Source organism: Nicotiana sylvestris, chromosome 11 (assembly GCF_000393655.2).
Source record: "Nicotiana sylvestris chromosome 11, ASM39365v2, whole genome shotgun sequence".
Taxonomy (NCBI): Eukaryota; Viridiplantae; Streptophyta; class Magnoliopsida; order Solanales; family Solanaceae; genus Nicotiana; species Nicotiana sylvestris.
This window is the reverse complement of record NC_091067.1, coordinates 161,237,139-161,261,469: the sequence shown is the minus strand read 5'-3', so window position 1 is coordinate 161,261,469 and position 24,331 is coordinate 161,237,139. Positions and strand designations below refer to the sequence as shown.

At 36.9% G+C, this 24,331-nt stretch overlaps 1 pseudogene; it reads left to right on the top strand.

Annotated features, from left to right (window-relative positions):
* Nucleotides 1-1,308: 1,308 nt before the first annotated feature.
* On the top strand, nt 1,309-23,835 carry LOC104221181 (protein trichome birefringence-like; annotated as a pseudogene).
* Nucleotides 23,836-24,331: the final 496 nt, after the last annotated feature.

Sequence of the window (24,331 nt, the reverse complement as noted above, 5' to 3'; positions counted from 1 at the left end):
TAGTGCATGGAAAAAAAGTACTCCACTTGAACTCAATTTATATAGTAAATCATGTTAGTTAAAGATGTATATCAATTAACTATTATTAAACAACAAACTTTTAATCAACTCCATATGCTATACGCTTATTAATTTGATTCATGCATTAAGTACCGAATAAATATTTTTCACAGCATGCATCATCCGAATGACTCAACAACTGCAAATAACCAAACCTACAATAAAACCAAATTATGCAATTTCTTCTCAAAACATTAATAAAAAAAACAAAAACAACAATAACAATTTAGTGTAATTTCACAAGTTGGATTTGAGAAGAATAGTGTGTATGCAGATAGACCCTCGATTCAAGGAAAGCAAAATCCTGGCAGTAGTGAAGAAACCATAGAAAGAGAAGTAATATCAATAGTAAGATAGAAAACCAAAGCAAAAGAAATAACAGGTAATAATAGAAATCTACGACAAAGAAATATGACACTGTTTACCCTAAAATCGGATAACAATTGAATTTATACGCGGTTTTAAGGGCACATGATATAACTTGGTACAAATTAAGAAGAATGAATAAGTATTGAAATTGACGATAAAAGAGTAAATGCAAACCACACAAATTGAATAACCCTAGCTCTCGAGTTTAGTCACCCTTGAACCAAAAGATGTTTCAACTCGCTTATGAACAGAATAACAATATAATGAGAGCTAGAAAATGACAGTATATTGCTTTGTATTACATGAATATGATATGTTTACAAATGATAAGACCCCCTTTATATAGTAGGGGAGTCCTACTCTGGATACAAATTTATATGAGGTAAGAAATCCTATGATTAACTAATTAATCGGCCTATTCTTGATACGTGCCGAGATTTTCGCCATGATCCTCGCTCCATTGCGAATATTTCGGCTTTCCGTTCTTTGGCTCGGTAAGCTTCCTTCGATCTCTCTGGATATATATCTTGCTCAGTCTTGATCTTGGTCGATCTCGATCTTGATCGGTCTCTGGGTCACAAGCTCAGCAATCTAACTTTGCATCATGGTTCGATATAACACGAGCTTGAACTTGGCCCGTAACATGTTCTGGTGTACTAGAAAAGATGAATGATGAATCTATTTCACAAACTCACCCTTCAAATGCCATATGCTATATATTTAGCTCATAAGCCTTCCCATCTGAAATCTCATAATTCTTCCCTTATTCCTTAAAAAACAATTTGTTCATATACAACAACACCATATATAATGTCAGAGCTAAAGAAAAGCTTATTTTCACCAACTTTCAAGACTCCATCTTTTAGGACTCAACGTACAATGGCATTAACATTTAGTATCACATTCATGTTTGTTACTTGTGTTGTCTTTTTTGTGTTCAATAATCCTTCGGTTAACCATTCCTCTCTTTGGTTCAAAAAAATATTGGAAAAAAGATCACATTTTTCCACCTTTTTCTCTCTTTATAATTATTCTTCTGTTTCTCAAAATGGGGTTTCAATATCACTTGATAAAACCATGAACTCTGAAAATGGTCAAAAGGGTCTAAACAATGAGAATTTGCAAAATGTGACAAATGATAAAAATACAAGAAATGAAACGAATGAACCTTGGTGGGAAAAAATGAGTCATTGTGATATTTTTGATGGGAAATGGGTGAAAGATGAATTTGGACCTTTATATGAACCTGGTTCATGTCCTCATATAGATGAACCATTTGACTGTTACAAAAATGGAAGGTCAGATAATGGTTATGAGAACTTCAGGTGGCAGCCAAAACACTGTAATATTCCAAGGTAATTAACAGAACTTTGATGAAAAAAAATATGTTTTGGTTTCTTGATTTTTATGAAGGGTAGTCCTGGCGTAACTGGTAAAGTTGTTGTCATGTGACTAAGAGGTCACTGGTTCAAGCCGTGGGATCAACCTCTTGTAAAAATGTAGGTACGGCTGCCATTGTGGTCCAGCCCCTCCACGGACCCCGCGCATAGCGGGAGCTTAGTACACTAGGCGGCCCTTTTCTTGATTTTTATGATTGAGTTCAATTTAGTGGATGTTCTTTTTGATATGGTGTTTTGATTCTTTTTGAAGGTTCAATGCTAAAGAAATGTTGGAGCTGCTGAGTGGAAAGAGATTAGTTTATGTTGGTGATTCTCTGAACAGGTATATGTGGGAATCAATGGTGTGTTTGCTTAGAAACTCTGTTGAAGACAAGACCAAAGTTTTTGAGGCATCTGGTAGACATGATTTCAAGAAAGAAGGTGCTTGCTCTTTTATATTCTTGGTAAGGTTTTATCCTTTGACTGTTGACTTAATTAACATAATTCTCATATTTGTCAATAACGGAAACTTTGGCGTAACTGGTAAAGTTGTTGCTATGTGTTCATGAGTGTGAACACCTAATTTTTGACAATATTTAATTTTTTTTATCACTTCTTTTATGTAAATATTTTAGGGGGTTTTAACCTATTATTATTTTAGCTTTATTACACTTTTTATTATAAGATAAAAATACCAAAAAATTAAAAGCTGAATTATCACTATTAATATTTTTATTATTATTTTTTGTTTTTTTATATAAAAAAAATCAGAAAATATTTTTTTTAAAACAAAAATAATAATTTCGGGAATGATTTAAAAAAATAAGAAAAAAGGGAAGTATTGAATAAAAAAATATATAAAAAAAAGGTGGAATTCTCTTTTAAAAAAAAAAAAGTAAAAGAATGTAGAAAATTTAAAAAAATAAAAAGTTTTGTGGAAATTTTTAAAAAATTAAAAAGTAAAAGAAGGTTGGAATTAAAAAATAAATATAAAGGTATCTGAAAATTTTAAAAATTTAAAGTAATTGAAAGTAGCATTTTTGAAAGAAAAAGAAAAGATAGTGGTTTGTTTTTTTTAAAGAAAAGTTAAATAAAGTGAGATTCTCTTTTAAAAAAATAAAAAGTGGGATTTTAAATAAGATAAAGTAATTAAAGTTGGAATTTTAAAAATAAAAGTAAATAAAGGTGGGATTTCTTTTTCTAAAAAATAAAAGCAATTTGTAAGTGAGATTTCTTTTAATTAAAAAAATAATAAAAAAATAAAAAATAAATCTGAAAATTTCGAAAATTTTGCTATAAATAGAAGAGAAAATTTAGGAAGAAGGGTGTGAGAAAAAAAAGGAAAAACTAGATAGAGAGAAGAAAAAAAAGAGGGGGCGGAGAGAGCAGTATACACTCAATATACACTCTGGATACACAGAATATACAAGGACAAAATTCATTTTGGAGAGAGTAAAAAAGATAGAACCAAATTTTCTGAAATATTGAGAGCGGAAGAACACCATAGAGAGTTCAAATCTAGAAAGAAAAACAAAGAGAGATTTCCGCACTATTTTTCTTCTCCATTTTTACTAGTTTTCTCCGTGTTGCTGGGATTTCTGGATTGAGGTGTTGAAGCTACTGTGTTGGGCTTTTTGCTGCTGTATGTTGCTGTGTTACATACTACTTTGCTAACCTTCTTCTTCTTGTATTGACAATACCAGGTACACAAACGATACACTGGTTCATCTTGTAAGCTACTCGAAACATGAATGCAAAAAATGAGAAAGATTTGAAGTTGTAGTTTAATGTAGTCTTTTCTTTCTTTTACTGTCTGTATGTAGAACATTCTATGCGCTGCCCATGTAAACTCTTTAAACGACTCACTTTCGAAACTTAACTATAATAACTCGAAAGTATATAAATAAAGTAGGACATTTTCTTCATTTATTTTAGAGAAAAACGAAAAATAAAAAAATGTAGTCATTCTAAGATTATCTTTTTTTTAAAAAAAATAAATAAATAATGAGACGAGCCTCGCCAAATAAAAATGCAAATTGCGGGGCCCTCAATAATTGGTCATAATAAATACTTAGAATTCGGGATGGACTGTTTAGTGAATTTCACTGCCTTCCCCAAAGATAATAACGCGTTAGACTCTTTAGACGCGATTTAATTAAATTACATTCTTAAACTCGGGTGCACATTTATGTGACCCAAATCCAAATCTCAACGGAGTCGAAATGTGTCTCTAATCACGGGTACATTGATTGTGACGTGGTCCGAGATGCATGTCCATGACGTTGCAAATTCCTTTAAAAAATAAGAATGAGATGAGCCTCACCGAATAAAAATACAAAATTGTGGGGCCCTCGGTAAATATTTGCTTTAAAATTGCTTAGACTTCGGGATGGACCGTTTAGCAAAATTTCACGGCCCTACCCAAAGTAAATGATACGCTAGTCGCTTTAGGCACGCCTTTTAATAATTTAATTTTCTTAAAACTCGGGTGCACATTTATGTGACCCAAATCCAAATCTCAACAGAGTTGAAATGTGCCAACAACCACGGGTGCATTGATGTGACGTGGTTGGAGATGTATTTCCATGATGTTGCAATTCTTGAAAAAATATATAATAATAATGACGAAAGCGGTTAAAAGTTAAAACTTGCACATTAGCTCATAATTGTATAAAATCAGATAAACAAGCCGAATATGACAGTTGAGCGACCGTGCTAGAACCACGGAACTCGGGAATGCCTAACACCTTCTCCCGGGTTAACAGAATTCCTTATCCGGATTTCTGGTTCGCGGACTGTAATACAGAGTCATTCTTTTCCTCGATTCGGGATTAAATTGGTGACTTGGGACACCCTAAATCTCCCAAGTGGCGACTCTGAAATAAATAAACAAATCCCGTTTCGATTGTCCTTTAATTGGAAAAACTCCTTCACCCCTCGCGGGGGCGGAAAAAGGAGGTGTGACAGCTCTGGCGACTCTGCTGGGGATTATTTACTGAATCTCTGGTTCAGGGTTCAAGAATTCGAGCTTAAAATAACTGTTATGGTTGGCTTTGTTTGTTATCGGATTTTTTTTACGTATTCATGCTTAATGTGCTAAATGTTGCTTTTTACCGCTTTAATATTATCTGAATTGTGCATATAAAACTGCTACGAAACCCTCCTTCCTTCTGAGTCTTCTGAATTTATGGTACACACGTGCGCGTGACCCACCTTTCTGTTAGAAGTAATACCAAATAAGACGAAGTTGGGACAAGTAACTAGGCAGGGTAGACTTTCGTGCTCCCGGTACGTTGCCCCCACTTCGGCTCAAGCTGTCCGTTTGGGTAAGCCATGTCTAGATCAATATGCCTCAGGTTTTTCACTTAGAATAACTCAGCTTCATGCCGGATCCCTAGTAGGAACGTTTGTTTGCATCACGTGCATTTGACTTTGGAGGCTCAACACAGGGGTTGGGTCTGTCTAGGACAGGTGTACCAAAAAATGAAAATGACCATCCTGATGCATCTTACTTGCTGCTACTTGCGCATTTATTTGATTCGGACTTGTGTGTTGACTGACTTTTGAATATCAGGAATAATATTTTGAAATTGAAAAAAAAAAAAGAAATAGAGGTTAGGGAATTGATTGTTTATTTTTTAAAAAACCCAATGCCCAAATACTGTCAAAACTCTGCCGAAATTTTGAGAAAATGAAAAAACAATGTCTTATTAGTTTGTTTTATTAAAAGCAAAGGAAAAATAGAAAAAAAAAACGTTGTTCTGTTTTGTTTTTAAAAACAAAATAGAAAAAAAATAGTTTGTGTTGCCATAAAAATGAAAATGAAAAAGAGTCTTGTTTTTAAAATGGTTTTTTTTATTTATTTATTTATGAAAATGCCAAAATAAAAAAATAATAATAAAAAGAGTCGGGCGTTGAAAGTGGTTTTAAATATATATATATATAAAAATCCAAAAAGTTTTTCTTTATTTTCAAAAAATGTATATATATCTTTATTTGTTGCAAAAATATTTGCCTTGCCAAAAAGTCTAGAAAAGTTTTTTAGACCCCCAATTTTCAAAACAAAAAATCCAGAAATATTTTCCATCATTGACTTCTTTAGAAAGTCATTTTTTTAATTATTTAAAATAATAATAATAATAATATAATAAAATAAAAAATCCGAAAATATTTTCCTTCTTCTTTCAAAATTGAAAAGAAATTCAAAATTCAAAAAAAATACTTTTAGAAGCATTTCTTTCATTGAAAGTAAAATTTCAAAAATATTTTCTTAGAAATCCTTCTTTGCAAAAATGCTCCCTTTCTTCTTTATAAGTCTTTCCTTCAAAAAATAAAATAAAATAAAATAAAAAGTTTGTTCATTTACTTATTCATGATCTGCCCGAACTACGCGGGTTTGATTCTCACCGGATGTGAGATACGTAGGCAATCATCATCGGGTCCAACCCCCCCTTTTGCTAAAATAGCCAAAAACAAATAATAAAAAAAACATGTCAAAATTTTAATTTTGTCATAAATAAGTCGGGTGACGTTGTTTTGTCAAAACATAGCCGAATGTTCCCGAAAGGGACGTCGGAAGGCTGACTTTGCATAAACAACCACCTTTTGGGTCATGTTTAAGATTTGGTCCACTTGACCCCCACAGCCTTAAAAATATTCGTCCCCGAGGCGCTGAAGGGCCGTGTTTGCAACACCACGTTTTCATTGAAATTTGAAAAAAAAGAGTCAGCGGTCAGGTGAACACCGTCTGGATTTTAGTCAAAAATAAGCCAAGCCAGCTTCGGCCGCGTCTTAAACCGTTCTTGCCGAAATAGCCTCAGAGTATCTTTCAGTTGTCGAAAGGCTATTTTCGTAAAAGAATGGGCAAGTTTGTAAAGTGTCATAAAATAATCCTCCCCGGCCTCAAAATTCATGTGAAATTTGGAAGGGGCCACATTTGCAAAAATAACCGTTTGGTTGCATTTGTCAAACGGAGAAAGGAAGCTGGCCATTTGTTTTTGGCGTTTGTAAACCTTTTAATTTGAATATGTGGGTTGTTTGATCTTCGAGTTTGTAGGTCATCTTCAAACCTTTGAAACCCAGTTTGTTTTAATATGAAAATTGAAAAAATTGTTGTTTATCTTTATTTGGTCCGAACTACGCAAGGTCTGATTCATGCGGGGTCATGATACGTAGGCAATCTCCATAAGATTCGACCACAACAAAAAAAAATTGAAAAAAATCGAAAAAAAAAAATCGAAAAAAGGAAAAAGATGTTGCTAATAATAAGAACCGACTGAGTCCATTCTAACATGTTTTGTTTTGAATTATTAAGAAAGTTGAGTTGGTCGGTTTGTGGTAAGATGGAAACACAAGATCCAAAGAAAATGATAACTGACATCAAAGTTGTTACAAATGCTCAAGAGACTCAGAGTCAGAGGGTTCAACAAGAGTCTACTGTGCCGGAGAAAAATAGAATACTGAAACAGCAAATGACCGGAGTGTGTCAAGCATGGGCCAGTGGGCAAGGACAGCCTCGTCAAGAGTCACAATTTGCGACACAACAAGAGCAGTACCACTCTCCTAAGTACCACTCGTACTCGTTTGATCTTCCTGCAAAGATTGAAGAGCCTGCCCGAAAGATGGTACAAGAAGAAATGACCCAAAGAGTGAAAAGCTTAGAACAATGGTTGAAAAACAGGCAAGGGTTGTCTGGTCAAAAGAGTGTTGCCTTCAAAGATCTATGTATGTTCCCCGATGTCCACTTGCCGCCTGGTTTCAAGACTCCCAAATTTGAAAAGTACGATGGACATGGAGATCCCATTGCCCACCTGAAAAGGTATTGCAATCAACTGAGAGGTGCGGGAAGAAATGAAGAATTGTTGATGGCTTATTTTGTGGAAAGCCTTACGGGAGTAGCTTCCGAATGGTTTATGGATCAAGACACGTCTCGCTGGTATGTCTGGGACGACATGGCACAAGCATTTGTCAAACAGTTCCAATACAGCATCGACATTGCCCCAGACCGCATTTCCCTTTCAAACCTGAAGAAGAAACCAAGTGAAAGTTTCAGGGAATATGCCATTAAATGGAGAGAGCAAGCAGCTCGAGTTAAGCCACCCATGGATGACCACGAGCTAATAACTGTCTTCCTTCAAGCGCAAGAGCCAGATTACTTTCAGAACATGATGTCCGCAGTTGCCAAATCCTTCTCGGAAGCAATCAAAATGGGAGAAATGATAGAGAATGGTCTTAAGACAGGAAAAATTATAAGTCAAGCAGTTTTTAAAGCTGCAACTCACGCTGTCCGGGTTGAGTCTGATAATTTTTGCGACACAAATGAGAAGATTGAAGAAATCATGATGACATCAGGGTCAAGAAGAGGTCCTAGGAGAACATCTCGAAGGTATGAGCAGCCTCCTCAAGTTTTCTATGAATCCCCTGAGCAATATTATCCCCCTCAGAACCCACAACACTCTATTGTTCCACCTCAGTATGTTGCCCGGCCACCAAAACACCCCAGAAGGCGAGCACGAGCGTCACAAAATCTCCAGAAGCCTCCACATAACTTTCAGGTGCCCTATAACCCACATCCAAGCCAGAGGTATAAAGGGGAACGAAGGTTGAAAGATAATTTTACACCAATAGGAGAGTCCTATGAAAGCTTATTTGAGAGGTTAAAGCATCACGACATGATTGCATCTATTCCTCCAAATCATGCGGACCCACGTGCAAGAAGCTTTGACCCTTTTAAAAGGTGTGAATACCATTCCAATACCCAGGGGCACAATGTTGAAAGTTGTCGGGATTTGAAAAGAGAAATAAAAAGGATGATCCAGGAAAATCTGATTGTGATCCAAGATAGTGACACCCAAAATATCGCGCAGAATCCTTTACCTGCACATCATGATGCACACTTTATGGGGAGGATGCCTGGTGACATGGAGTTTGAGAGTCATCCCGGGAAGCTGCTAACTGATGATAATGATATTGAAGTTGGTAATGGTCTTGGCAATGATGATGCAGAACTCAATGACTAAAACACCGTGTTTGGCAATTGGAAAGGCGCTCCATCTCCTGGTCAGCCAGAGAGGAGTTTTGGTGGTTTATTTTGTTGTCATTTCTGTCGTCCGGATTATTTCAGGGTTGTAATCCGGATATTATCTTGTGGTCAAACCCTCTTATCCTTTTATTTGTCTAGTACCTAATGTGGTGTTATCTGGTTTGGTTTTAGGGTTGTAACTGTTTATTTTGTTGTTTAAACAGTTCTACCGTTTGTCTAAATGCAAATTCCGGTCTTTTATTATCTCCAGTCATCTTCTTTGTTTAGTTTTCTTTACCCTTTTGTTTTGCTTTTGTTCAACGCCGATTCTAGTGACATGACATGCGCGCACAGTTTAGGCCTAATCTTAAAAGTTGATCGTAAAGCCATTTGGGGATGATCGGGACCCCTTTGAAAATAAGAACAGTTTGAGATCATTTGAAGCCTGAACCATGTGAAACTGGGGTGAGGTAAAACATAAAGAAAACCATAAAAGCAAATTGGCCATATTGACAAGGGGGCCGTTCGTGGTGATGAAAGTGAGAGTATTGCCCAGCGTTGTTTTAAAAATGACAAATAAAAAGGTGAATTCGTGGATATTTAATGTTGCGATGTTTAATTGTGTTGTTTGCCCTTGGCATGTTTTGAAGACTGGAATGACGAAGGCATTTTGTTCTGTTACCTAAACACTTTATCCTTCGTTACCCTTTTTGAGCCTTATTTATTTTCTTTCATACCCCTCGTTCGAAATCAGTAGCAAAGGTTAGAAACACAAACGTGGAAAAAAAAAGAAAAGAAAAATGATAACAAAAAACAAAAGAAAGTCAGAAGAAAACAGAGGAATTGGGAACTACGTTTGACCTGATTCCTCAAAGAGGATACGTAGGCGCCTCACGGCTCGGTCATAGGGTGCATAATGTGCATAGTGTAACATAGTATAACAAAAATAAAAATCCCCAAACTAAAAACTGGGGCAAGAGTTGCGCTTGTTGTAAACAAATATAGTTCCGAAGGTGGTAATTTTGAACCCCAAATTTATTTTTGAGCCTTTAATACCCTTTCTTTCTAGCCTATCCAAAACCCACATTACGGTCCAAAGAAAGACCTTCTGATCAGTCTTCAAAAGATGTCAAGTCAGACAAATGAGAGTCTTGCCGGTGAACATAACACTCTGTTCCACAGCAGAAAGGACTCTAATCCCAGCAGAAAGAGTCATACCGGCAACACTCCAAATCCCCAGCTGGAAAGTGATACAAATGAGAGAGTCTTATCGGTGAAAATCTTCACGGGCACCATAAGGCGATGAAAGTTTAAAAAAAATGAGAGAGGCTTGATAGTGAAAACCCTTCGGGCACTACAAGTCGAATAAAGATTGAGAATCAGATGGAAATCACCAGACAAAAGTTGTGAAAAGCGATTAACGACGAAGGACAAGCCATATGTGCATGTCATGACCATTAGAGTTGGTATCCACATTTGATAGGTTTTTATTTTATAGTTTCCTCATTAGAGAGTCATCTCTTTCCTTTGTCTTTTATTCTGTTCCTTTTTATCTTTCTCCTTTCATAGAAAAATTCCCCAATAGAGTCTGTTTGGTCAGAACGAGTAATGACTTCAAAATCTGCCATCAGCTTTCCAATTATGCAAGACGAGATCTGACTAGTACATCCAAGTGGTATAGTCAGCAAGGAACAAGCGCGAGGCCAGTGTCAAGAAAGATATCCCCAACAAGAGGGAATTGACAAAAGGATTGACGAGTGTCAAGAGGGATATCCTCGCCGAAATCAAAGGTTATAAACCTCAAGGCCAAGGCCCGTGGACAAATCAAGAAAGAACAACGCGGAGAGCAATGAGCATGATTTGGGAAATTCATATGAGACTAAAAGGTCAGGGAAATGCCAGTTTCCGAGCTGTGCCACAAAAGAAGAGGGATATCCCCAGTAGAAAGGGATCATCCCCAGCAAATAATATCATCCCCAGCAAGTTTTTTGGAACGCAGAGAAGGGAAGGAGAAAGGGAAAAGCCATCCCCAGTAGGAGTATCACAACCAACCACCACAGTCGAATCTTAAAGGAAATGGCATTGATGGCGGAAAGGCATGCCATAAAAAAGATTATCAAACTGGGGCAGATTTTTTTTTTCATTTTGAAAATTTTCTGGAAGTCAGGTATCCACATGGGGAGGAAGAAAGATAACACCAGTCTTAAGGTAAGTGGGTTTTGAACCGGTGTTATCCCCAGCAGTGTTGAAAGAAAGAAAATAATGAGTTTTAATAAAAGGAGTTGTATCCCCAGCGGACAGAACCAAAGAGATGAAACTGGTGTTTAGAAAAAGCAAAAGCCATTATCATCCCCAGCAGCTTCCAGAAGAATGAAGCATCGATTTGAAGGGATAAAATTCCCCAACAGCGTTATCCTCAACAACGTTATCCCAAGAGGATAACACTTTTATCCCCAGCAGTGTTGAGAGAAAATAGAAAAAAAAAATTTGAAGGAGGGAAAGAAAGGAGACTCCCCCAGTGGTATTATCCCCAGCAAGTAAGTAAGTAATTCCCCAACATCATTATCCCAACAGTCTCGTGGGAAGACAACACCAGCTTTTAAAGGAGGAAGCCATCCCCAGCAAAGCCACAAATCGGCCACCATTTTAAAACTGATAAATTTTCCTAAGATAGAAATCTTAGTCCGATGAAATTTTCTCCTAAGATATCAAATCTTAGTCCGATGAATCTTTCTCCTAAGATCACAACAAAATGGACCTAGTTTGACGATTTATCTCCTAGAGTCACAATCTTGGTCCGATGGAATTTTTTCTCCCAAGATAAGATATCAAATCTTAGTCCGATGAAATTTTCTCCTAAGATACCAAATCTTAGTCCGATGAATTTTTCTCCTAAGATAGAAATCTTAGTCCGATGAAATTTTCTCCTAAGATATCAAATCTTAGTCCGATGAATCTTTCTCCTAAGATCACAACAAAATGGACCTAGTTTGACGATTTATCTCCTAGAGTCACAATCTTGGTCCGATGGAATTTTTTCTCCCAAGATAAGATATCAAATCTTAGTCCGATGAAATTTTCTCCTAAGATACCAAATCTTAGTCCGATGAATTTTTCTCCTAAGATAGAAATTTTAGTCCGATGAAATTTTCTCCTAAGACATCAAATCTTAGTCCGATGAATCTTTCTCCTAAGATATCAAATTTTAGTCCGATGAATTTTTCTCCTAAGATATCAAATCTTAGTCCGATGAATTTTTCTCCTAAGATAGAAATTTTAGTCCGATGAAATTTTCTCCTAAGATATCAAATCTTAGTCCGATGAATCTTTCTCCTAAGATCACAACAAAATGGACCTAGTTTGACGATTTATCTCCTAGAGTCAAAATCTTGGTCCGATGGAATTTTTTTTCCTCCCAAGATAAGATATCAAATCTTAGTCCGATGAAATTTTCTCCTAAGATACCAAATCTTAGTCCGATGAATTTTTCTCCTAAGATAGAAATTTTAGTCCGATGAAATTTTCTCCTAAGACATCAAATCTTAGTCCGATGAATCTTTCTCCTAAGATATCAAATTTTAGTCCGATGAATTTTTCTCCTAAGATATCAAATCTTAGTCCGAGGAATTTTTCTCATAAGATAGAAATTTTAGTCCGATGAAATTTTCTCCTAAGATATCAAATCTTAGTCCGATGAATCTTTCTCCTAAGATCACAACAAAATGGACCTAGTTTGACGATTTATCTCCTAGAGTCAAAATCTTGGTCCGATGGAATTTTTCTCCCAAGATAATATAATAAAATCTTAGTCGGATGAATCTTCTCCTAGGATCAAAATCTAGTCTGATGAATTTTCTCCTAGGATAATTTGAAAAAAGAAGAAGTTTGAATTTGAAAAAAAGGGAGTCATTTTTTTAGTTTTCTTAAGATTATCAATGTTTAGTTGTTGTTGAGGTCAGGAGCCCGCCTGAAGAAAGGAATGGCGTTTATTTTCAAAGTTGTTGTTGAAATCAGGAGCCCGCCTGAAGAGAGGAAAGGCGTTTTATTTTTAAAAGTTGTTGAAATCTCGCCAACCTAAAGAAAGGAATGACATTTTATTTTTAAAGTTGAAGTCAGGAGCCCGCCTGAAGAGAGGAATGACGTTTTATTTTTAAAAGTTGTTGAAGTCAGGAGCCCGCCTGGAGAATGGAGGTTGTGTCATCTTTCAAAAGTCAGGGTGGAGTCAGGAGCCCACTTGCAGAACAGGAGAATACATTGAAGTTTGAAGTCAGTAAAGCAGAGGGTTACAACAAAAATCCCCAGCAGAAATCAGAAGGAAGACCACAAGTCGAGCTAGAAGTAAAGAAATACCAGAGGAAACACAAAGCAACAAGGCAGCAACAATCACATGACCAAGCTCGAGAATAAATCTTTGTAATTCATAGATCATAGCTTAGTATAACTTCTTGTTTTCTTTCTAGCAATGGTGTAATAAGGAGATCGAAAAGTAGTGGTAACAGCACGCAACAACAGTAACAGTAACATCGCAATCCCATGGTAGTCCCAGCTACCAAAACTTTCTGAACTACACGCGACCTGATTCCCTTATAACCAGGGATATGTAGACTGTCCAAAACCAGGACTCGGTTGCGCCTTTCCTTTTTTATTTTCTTCCTATTTTGAATAACGATATGATCAAAAATTAGTCGCATTGTTCACTTTATCTTTGCCCGAAAGCTCTTCGTGTTTTCGAGCAAAGAGGGGCAGCTGTGAACACCTAATTTTTGACAACATTTAATTTTTTTATCACTTCTTTTATGTAAATATTTTAGGGGGTTTTAACCTACTATTATTTTAGCTTTATTACACTTTTTATTATAGGATAAAAATACCAAAAAATTAAAAGCTGAATTATCACTATTAATATTTTTATTATTATTTTTTGTTTTTTTTTATATAAAAAAAATCCGAAAATAATTTTTTTAAAAACAAAAATAATAATTTCGGGAATGATTTAAAAAAATAAGAAAAAAGGGAAGTATTTAATAAAAAAATATATATAAAAAATAGGTGGAATTCTCTTTTAAAAAAAAAGTAAAAGAATGTAGAAAATTTAAAAAAATAAAAAGTTTTGTGGAAATTTTTAAAAAAGTAAAAAGTAAAAGAAGGTTGGAATTAAAAAATAAATATAAAGGTATCTGAAAATTTTAAAAATTTAAAGTAATTGAAAGTAGCATTTTTGAAAGAAAAAGAAAAGATAGTGGTTTGTTTTTTTTAAAGAAAAGTTAAATAAAGTGAGATTCTCTTTTAAAAAAATAAAAAGTGGGATTTTAAATAAGATAAAGTAATTAAAGTTGGAATTTTAAAAATAAAAGTAAATAAATGTGGGATTTCTTTTTCTAAAAAATAAAAGCAATTTGTAAGTGGGATTTCTTTTAATTAAAAAATAAATCCGAAAATTTCGAAAATTTTGCTATAAATAGAAGAGAAAATTTAGGAAGAAGGTTGTGGAAAAAAAAGAGGAAAAACTAGATAGAGAGAAGAAAAAAAAGAGGGGGCGGAGAGAGCAGTATACACTCGATATACACTCTGGGTACATGGAATATACAGGGACAGAATTCATTTTGGAGAGAGTAAAAAAGATAGAACCAAATTTTCTGAAATATTGAGAGCGGAAAAACACCATAGAGAGTTCAAATCTAGAAAGAAAAACAAAGAGAGATTTCCGCACTATTTTTCTTCTCCATTTTTACTAGTTTTCTCCGTGTTGCTGGGATTTTTGGATTGAGGTGTTGAAGCTACTGTGTTGGGCTTTTTGCTGCTGTATGTTGCTGTGTTACATACTACTTTGCTAACCTTCTTCTTCTTGTATTGACAATACCAGGTACACAAACGATACACTGGTTCATCTTGTAAGCTACTCGAAACATGAATGCAAAAAATGAGAAAGATTTGAAGTTGTAGTTTAATGTAGTCTTTTCTTTCTTTTACTGTCTGTATGTAGAACATTCTATGCGCTGCCCATGTAAACTCTTTAAACGACTCACTTTCGAAACTTAACTATAATAACTCGAAAGTATGTAAATAAAGTAGGACATTTTCTTCATTTATTTTAGAGAAAAACGAAAAATAAAAAAATGTAGTCATTCTAAGATTATCTTTTTTTAAAAAAATAAATAAATAATGAGACGAGCCTCGCCAAATAAAAATGCAAATTGCGGGTCCCTCAATAATTGGTCATAATAAATACTTAGAAATCGGGATGGACTGTTTAGTAAATTTCACTGCCTTCCCCAAAGATAATAACGCGTTAGACTCTTTAGACGCGATTTAATTAAATTACATTCTTAAACTCGGGTGCACATTTATGTGACCCAAATCCAAATCTCAACGGAGTCGAAATGTGTCTCTAATCACGGGTACATTGATTGTGACGTGGTCCGAGATGCATGTCCATGACGTTGCAAATTCCTTTAAAAAATAAGAATGAGATGAGCCTCACCGAATAAAAATACAAAATTGTGGGGCCCTCGGTAAATATTTGCTTTAAAATTGCTTAGACTTCGGGATGGACCGTTTAGCAAAATTTCACGGCCCTACCCAAAGTAAATGATACGCTAGTCGCTTTAGGCACGCCTTTTAATAATTTAATTTTCTTAAAACTCGGGTGCACATTTATGTGACCCAAATCCAAATCTCAACAGAGTTGAAATGTGCCAACAACCACGGGTGCATTGATGTGACGTGGTTGGAGATGTATTTCCATGATGTTGCAATTCTTGAAAAAATATATAAATAATGACGAAAGCGGTTAAAAGTTAAAACTTGCACATTAGCTCATAATTGTATAAAATCAGATAAACAAGCCGAATATGACAGTTGAGCGACCGTGCTAGAACCACGGAACTCGGGAATGCCTAACACCTTCTCCCGGGTTAACAGAATTCCTTATCCGGATTTCTGGTTCGCGGACTGTAATACAGAGTCATTCTTTTCCTCGATTCGGGATTAAATTGGTGACTTGGGACACCCTAAATCTCCCAAGTGGCGACTCTGAAATAAATAAACAAATCCCGTTTCGATTGTCCTTTAATTGGAAAAACTCCTTCACCCCTCGCGGGGGCGGAAAAAGGAGGTGTGACAAGGAGGTCATGAGTTCGAATCATGGAAACAGTCTATTGCAGAAATGCAAGGTAAAATTGTACAATAGACCTTTGTGGTCGGACCCTTCTCCGGATCTCTCGCATAGCGGGAGCTCGGTGCACTCGGCTTCCATTTTTTCTCATATTTGTCAAAAAGTTAGCAAATCTTAGTAAAAAGACATATTGAAAGGGGTGAGAGGAAGCCTAAATTTCAGTAAGAATGTTGTCCAAGACTTGTAAATAATGAATCTAATTTGCTGGAAACTTAGTTTTATGGTATGAATGAGAATGAGGCATAGATTTAATGAACAAATTAGGTGTCTTGTATGCCAAATGTTTATGATGATTCATTAAATGAAGCAACATCACTAGCAAGGATTCATATAACCGACCCTGTTTGCTTAGAATTCAGGCGTAGTAGTAGTTGTTATTAAGCTTTAGCAAATGAGAATGAAATGTGCTGATTATTTGAAGGATAACAGTTTTCTATAAGAGTTCTGCATTATATGCTGCAAACAAAGCTTATTGGGAATCGAGCTCGATTTGATGTCTTGTGTGTCATATATTTATGTTGATTCATTAAAAGCAGTGACATGATTGGTGAGGATTCACATAGCCGTCCCTAATTTGTTTGATATTAAGGCGTAGTAGTTGCTGTAAAACAATATTGATTAGACTTCTATATTACCTTAATAACCAACCAATTTAGTTTCTTTAAGTTCTTGAAACAATCTGCTAATCTGCTGCTGATCAATATTTGAGCAGGACTACAATTGTTCAGTGGAGTGAGTTCGTTCGCCTTTTCTGGTTCAAGAGTGGGAAGTACCAGATGAGAATGGATCAAAGAAAGAAACGCTTCGGCTGGATCTTGTTGAGAGTTCATGCGACAAATACAAAGGCGCTGACATTCTTGTATTTAACACTGGGCATTGGTGGACTCATGAAAACATCTGCAGGGTACCTTTCTGTTTCTTCATTTCTATTTGGATTTATGCATCTCTGTTTGCTAAATCAATTTTTGATGTGGTCGGTTCTTTCTTTTGAAAAGACTACCAAATCGTCCACATAAGGCTCACACATTATATATATGTGTGTCACTGAAAATTTGTGTCGTCGCTCTTTGATTTAGCCATGTGTTAAAAAAACTTTGTAGGAAAGGTTACTATTAAGAAGGGAGCCATGTTTATGGTGAACTAAATGTAGTCGAGGCGTTTCGCAAGGCAATGACAACATGGTCAAGATGGATTGAGGCCAATGTAGATCCAATTAGGACTCAAGTTTTCTTGAGAGGTTATTCAGTCTCTCATTTTAGGTAACTGTATTCTATGTTGCTCGGACTCTTCAAAATACTGACTGGTGCGTGTCGGATCCTCCAAAAGTAATGTATTTTTGGCGGATCAGACACAAGTGTGATGACATATTTGGAGAGTCCACGCAATATAGACTGTATTCTCCTGTAAACTCTACATAATGAGAGCTAAAACTTGAAAATGACAAGTAATCTTGGCTATTTTTCTGATGCATTTGCAGTGGAGGGGAGTGGTATTCTGGTGGAAAATGTGACTGTGACATTGAACCACTGAAGGATGAGAAAGAATTGTCGCCTTCTCTGTATCCGCCAATAATGGGAATGTTAGAGAATGTGATCAGGTGGATGAAGACGCCGGTCTACTACTTGAATATAACTAGAATGACAGATTTTCGCAAGGATGGGCATCCATCGGTATACAGGAAGCCAAACATGACAGACGAGGAGAGGAAGTTGACATTAAGGTACCAAGATTGCAGCCACTGGTGCCTTCCTGGTGTACCAGATACTTGGAATGAGCTCCTATACGCGCAACTTCTGATGAAACATTATCAGAAACAACAACAGATTGATTTCTAGGTAAAAATAGCTTTGTCAATGTGCCAAGTTTGCAGGCGTTGGTGCCTTTACTGGTGAAGCATTAATAGACATATCACGAGCAACAACATCGCCTAGGTTTGCCTTACAAACATAGCATCACTAGTGTAAAGGAAAACTCAGTGCATAAAGCTCCTGCAATATATGCGTAGGGTCCAGGGGAGGGCCAGAGCACATTGAGTCTATTATACGCAGCCTTGCATTTCTGCCGAAGACTGTTTCTACGGCTTGGACTCATGACCTCCTAATCATGTGGAGACAACTCTTACCATTACGCCGTAGCATCAATAGTGGGTAAATATGATTTGTAAGACAAAACGAGTCTCATGTTTGTAGGTTTTGCTTATGGAAAGTGAGGGAAATACAAGATATTGTGCCTTCTTTCCCTCTCTATCTCTAGTTAGATAGGAAAAGATGAGAAAAAACAATCTATGTAGGGAGAGACGGGTGCATGAGAGACATTGAAATGGCCTTTAGTTTAAGGCCAAGGAATCTCCAGCTTTTAGTGTTTTCCCCCGACATATTTTAGCTCTTTACAACATAATACATAATTAGGTTACTTACCAGATAATTATAGGTAATAATCTACTTGTAGATAATAAATTGCGTCGAGAAAATAAAATTAAGACCGAAAATATTGCAACAATCGTATTATTTTTTTTCGAATATTTGAGTGTTACAATCTCTGATTCTACTTTTCTAGTATAAATTCAAGGGCCTTTGAGCTTGATCTTGAATATGTATTTGATTTATCCGCCGTGAACACTTTGATTGTTGCCACGAATTGTATCACGAACAAGTAGCCTTGATCTTGAACGCCTTGTATTTGATTTGACTTCGTTCTTGATCTTGAATACTTGAATTGTTCTTCATTCTTGAGCTTGAACTTGATTCATTCTTCGTTCTTGAACTTGAACTTGGTTGCTTGAAGCCTGAAACTTGTAGAGAAATTTGCGGCGTTTGATCCAAAGCTCTCTCTTGCTTCTTGTTATAACTTCTGGTCCCCTTTCTGAGTTATGAAGACGCCTATTTATAGTTGTGGAAGGGAAGAGTTATGATAAGGACAAACTCTTTCCGACCAATCAGATTGAAGAGTTACATGGCCGCATTTGATTGGTCAAAACATGTCACTTGCCCATGTGGCGCGATTTCATTGGCCTTTTAGTGTGACTAGGCATGCCTTGTCATTTTGATACGTGGCATGATCCTATTGGCTCTTCCGCTTGACTTCGCGCGCCACGTCATTTGACACGTAGCACCAAACTAGGCCTCTAGGAAGATGACATCTTGGGCTTAATGAAGTGAGCTCATTACTTTAGCCCAAGAAATGGGCTAGCCCAATAATATTGGTCTTATATAATTAATCCAATTATATTAGCACAAAATATTTATTTGGACTAATATATTTAAAATATAATTGGACCCATAAAAGTTCGTGCAAAGATCCTTAAAAGCTCGTGATCAAGATCTTTAAAAGTTCACAGTGAAAACCTTTAAAAGCTCGCAATGAAGACCTTTAAAAGTTCGCGGTAAAGACCTTTAAAAGTTCCCAGTGAAGATCTTTAAAAGTTCGCAACGAATACCTTTAAATTTGCGGGAAAACCCGTAAAAGTTCGTGCGAAGATCCTTAAAAGCTCATGGCCAAGGCCTTTAAAAGTTCGCGGTGGATACCCTTAAAATTTGCGGCAAAGACCCATAAAAGTTTGTGCAAAGATCATTAACAACTCGTGGTCAAGATCTTAAAAGTTCACGGCGAAGACCTTTAAAAGTTCGCGGTGAAGACCTTTAAAAGCACGCAATGAAGACTCCTAAAAATTCGTGGCAAAGATCCATAAAGTTAGTGGTAGAAATCTTTAAAAGTCGGCAATGGGGACCCTTAAAGTTTCCACGAGCACCTTTAAAAGTTTGAAGCATACGCCTTAAAAGTGCAGAACGAAAACCTTAAAAATCCGACTGCCTTTAAAAGTTCGAGACGAACACCTTTAAAATTTCGCAACGAAAACCTTTAAAAATTCGGATGCCTTTAAAAGTTCGAGACGAACACCTTTAAAAGTTCACCACGAAAACTTTTAAAAATTCGAATGCCTTTAAAAGTTCGAGACGAACACCTTTAAAAGTTTGCAACGAAAACTGTTAAAAATTCGGATGCCTTTAAAAGTTCGAGACGAACACCTTTAAAAGTTCGCAACAAAAACCGTTAAAAACTCGGATGCCTTTAAAAGTTCGAGATGAACACTTTTAAAAGTTCGCAATGAAAACCATTAAAAGAAGTCCGACACAGACATCCCCTCTTTTTTTTAAAGGGAGAGGGCGAACTTGGAGACCAACAAACTTGAAGGTTTGGCGAAGAAACCGTGGACTTCAATGCAAATACTTAACATCCTCCTAAAATCGGCCAATTAAAGATATCATTTTACCATGGAGGTTTGCCCACTTTAAATCAAATGAGATCAAAGTTCAATAGGAGGATGACATTTCAGCTTGATCTTACATTCCTTCATACTTTATTCGAACAATAATTGGGGCAATATGTATCTTTCGAACTTATGCGACTGGACTTAGAATGAAACTCTAAGCTGCCTACGTACCTCGGTAAAGAGGATCAAGTCATACCGTAGTTCAGACTGGGTGATTTTGTTTATGTCCTAACTTTTGCCTAGGCCTCCTCTTTTGAAGTTTTCAACCTAGAGAACTTTTTTTTTGTAGGGGACATACACAGTTTAGACTCATGCGGGCCAGAAGTGTAGCAACATGCAGTTTAGGCTCGTGCATCAATGAGCGTTGCAACTTCAAGGATAATACTTCTTTAAAAACTTGCCATTGATAGGGCCGATTCTCATGCCATCAGCATCAACCAACTTGTAAACCCCACTTGAGTAAACTTCTTGTACGACATATGGCCCATCCCATTTTGAAGTGAACTTCCCTACATGTTTATGGGAAGTAATTATGGGTCTTCGTACGGCAAGGACTTGATCTCCTACTTGAAAGGATATCGGTCGAACTCTTTTATTGAAGGTGCGAGATAATCGAGCTTGATAACATTCAAGACTCTGTTGAGCTATCCAACCTCTTCTTATCAAGAGCCTCCAACTCTGCTAATCGAAGTCGAGCATTTTCTTCATCAGTGATCCCTTCTTGAATAGCCAGTCGTAACGAAGGTATTTGACGCTCAAGTGGCAAGATGACTTCGACTCCATAAATGAGTGAATAAGGAGTCGCATGTGTTGGCGTGTGGTGAGTCGTCCTATATGCCCATAGAGCTTCTTCCATACGGTCATTCCAATCTCGTTTGGATTTGGAGACGACTTTCTTTAACAAGTTGCATAGAGTCTTGTTGAATGCCTCAGCTAGACCATTGGCTGCGGTATTGTACATCGAAGAGTTACGTTGCTTGAAACCAAAGAGATCACAAATCTTGTTCATCAGCCTATTATTGAATGACTTTTCATTATTCGTTATTATGTAACGAGGAATGCCAAAGCGATAAATAATATTTACTCGGATGAAATTTGCAACATTTTCCTTCTTTACTTCCTTAAGAGCAACAACTTCGGCCCATTTTGAGAAGTAGTCAGTTGCAACCAAGATGTATAGGTACCCACCAGAGGACTTTGGCAGTGGTCCAACAATATCCAATCCCCAAGCGTCAAACGGCCAGGATGCAACAATCGGGTGTAATACTTTAGGAGGTTGATGGATAAAATTCGTATGGAATTGACAAGCCTTACATCTTCGAGCATAGTTCGAGCAATCTTTTACCATCGTTGGCCAATAATATCCCATTCTTTTTATATGAAAGTGGAGCTTTGGTCCAAACTGGTGTGACCCACATACTCCAAAATGTGCTTCTTGCAAAGCTTGGAGTGCTTCATCTTCCCCTAAGCATCGCAAGAGTACTCCCTCGAATGATTTTCTATATAGGGTATCTTTGTAGTAAAGGAAGCGAGGTGCACGACGACGGATTTCAGTTCTTCTCCGCAGATTTTCTAAAAGTATCCCATATCATAAGTAGTCGATAATGGGTTGTCTCCATTCTTCTTTCTTGACTTTAGAAACAACGACAAGATGCTTGAGTTTATTTTCTTCACTTTCAGTCTCATTTGGCAGTGGTACTACCCATTTTTGGAAGACAGTAACTTGCGCTTGATCAGGTAGTATTAAAGATGAAGCTAGGGCAGCTAAAGCATCCGCCTTCTTATTTTCTTTCCTTGGCACATGCTGAATAGTCACATCACCGAGCCACCCCATTAACATTTTAGCTTAATCATGATATGGACGTAGTTCAGGCTTCTTGATCTCGTAACTACCTAAAAGCTGATTGACCACTAACTGAGAGTCACCAAAGACTTGCAATTACAACCACTTCATTTCGATAGTCATTTCAAGCCCAAGTATCAACGCTTGATACTCAACAACATTGTTAGAGCAGAGTTGCGTCAATGTAAAAGAGTAGGGCAGAACTTCACCTTGAGAAGTCACAAATACTACAATAGCACCAGCTCCTCCGCGATGTGTAGCACCATCAAAGTACATCTTCCATGGAGGCTGAACTTTGATGACCATGGCGTCCTCATCAGGTAGTTCGTCATTTAGCTCCCAATCATCAGGTATAAGATGATTTGCCAAGAAGTCCGCTAACGCTTGTCCTTTTATAGCCTTTTGAGGGATATACACGATTTCAAATTGTTGAAACTGGTGGTACCACCTTGCTAGTCGATCACTAAGGACAGGTTTTGACATCACGAACTTGATGGGATTTGCTCTAGAAACTAAACGAACGACATGAGCTTGAAAGTAGTGCTTCAACTTTTGCATTGAGAAGACTAGCACCAAACATAACTTTTCAATTGGCGAATAATTCAGTTCATTTGGTGTCATCATCCTGCTCAAGTAGTAAAGGGATTTTTCTTTCCTTCACTATTTTCTTGGGCTAGTAGTGCTCCAACAGACCTTTCTTGTGCTGAAATGTATAGTATCAGCGACTTTCTAAGTATATGGGCTGCCAAAACTGGAGGCTTCATCAAGTAGGATTTAATGCTCTCAAAGGCATTGCTACATGCTTGGTCCCATTTGAAAGGGACACATTTCTTCATAAGACGACTGAATGGTCGTCACCTTCCAACTAAGTTTGAGATGAATCTCCTAAGGTACGCTAACTTTCCCTGCAGACTTTTCAATTCGTGAATGTCTCGAGGCTCAGGCATTTTCAAGATTGCATCTACTTTGGCTTGATCAATTTCAATCCCTCGATGTCGAACAATGAAACCAAGGAACTTTCCGAAAGTAACTGCAAAGGCGCATTTCAATGGATTCATCCTAAGTTGGTACCTCCGGAGCAACTCAAACACCATTCTCAAGTATTTCAAGTGGTCGCCTTTCTCTCTTGATTTTACCACCAAATCGTCAACATAACATTCGACATTCTTGTGGAGAAGATCGTCAAACAAATTTCAGCATGGCCCTTTGGTAAGTAGCACCAGCGTTTTTTAAGCCGAAAGGTATTACCTTGTAGCAATAAATACCCTTGAGGGTACAGAATGCAGTAAGATCTTCATATTTTGGCGCCACGCGAATTTGGTTATAACATGATGAACCGTCCATAAATGACATTGTCTCGTACCTAGTAGTAGCATCGATCATCAGTTCTGGAATGGGAAGCAGGAACTTATCTTTCAGACACGCATTGTTAAGATCCCTAAAATCAATGCACACTCGAATCTGGCCACTTTTCTTCCTTACAGGGACAATACTTGAAACCCATGTTAGGTATTTAACTTCACGAATAAAGCCAGCTTCGATAAGCTTGTTAACTTCGGTTTCAATCAAGGGAACCAAGTCCAGCGTAAAACACCTTTGAGCTTGTTTAACAGGGTGAGCACCATTTTCGACTGCAAGGTGATGGACTGCTACTTTCGGGTTCAAGCCAAGCATCTCTTTGTAACTCCAAACAAATACATCCCTGAACTCTTTGAGTAACTCAATATAAGTGCTCTCTTCATCAGCTTCTAGTAAAACACTTAGGTAGGTGGGTCTTGGTTCTTCATTGGTGCCAAGGTTAACTTATTTTAAGGCATCAACTGTCGTCTTCACTCCTTCTTCAAGTTCAGGTGGAGCATTTTTCGCATCTTCATCTTCTTGAGGGTCCCCATCGTTGAAGGATATGTGATAATACGGCAAAACATCCTCCAATTTCACATTATCTTCCATTGAAGATGGAATGCCATTCTCGACTTGTACAGTAACATGATACGAAGAACCTACACTTTCTTCATCTTCATCACATTCCTTAGTGCATACCACAGTATATGGCTTTACCTTCAGTACTTCTTTACATGAAACCACAAGTTTTTTTTGTCGCCTCATTCTAGAAGTAACCAAACTTTGGAAATCCTTAGAGATCTCCTAGATTTTGGGTGAAGCGGGTGTTCTTATACTTTAAAAATTTCTCCAAAACTTGTTCCCCTTCTTTAAT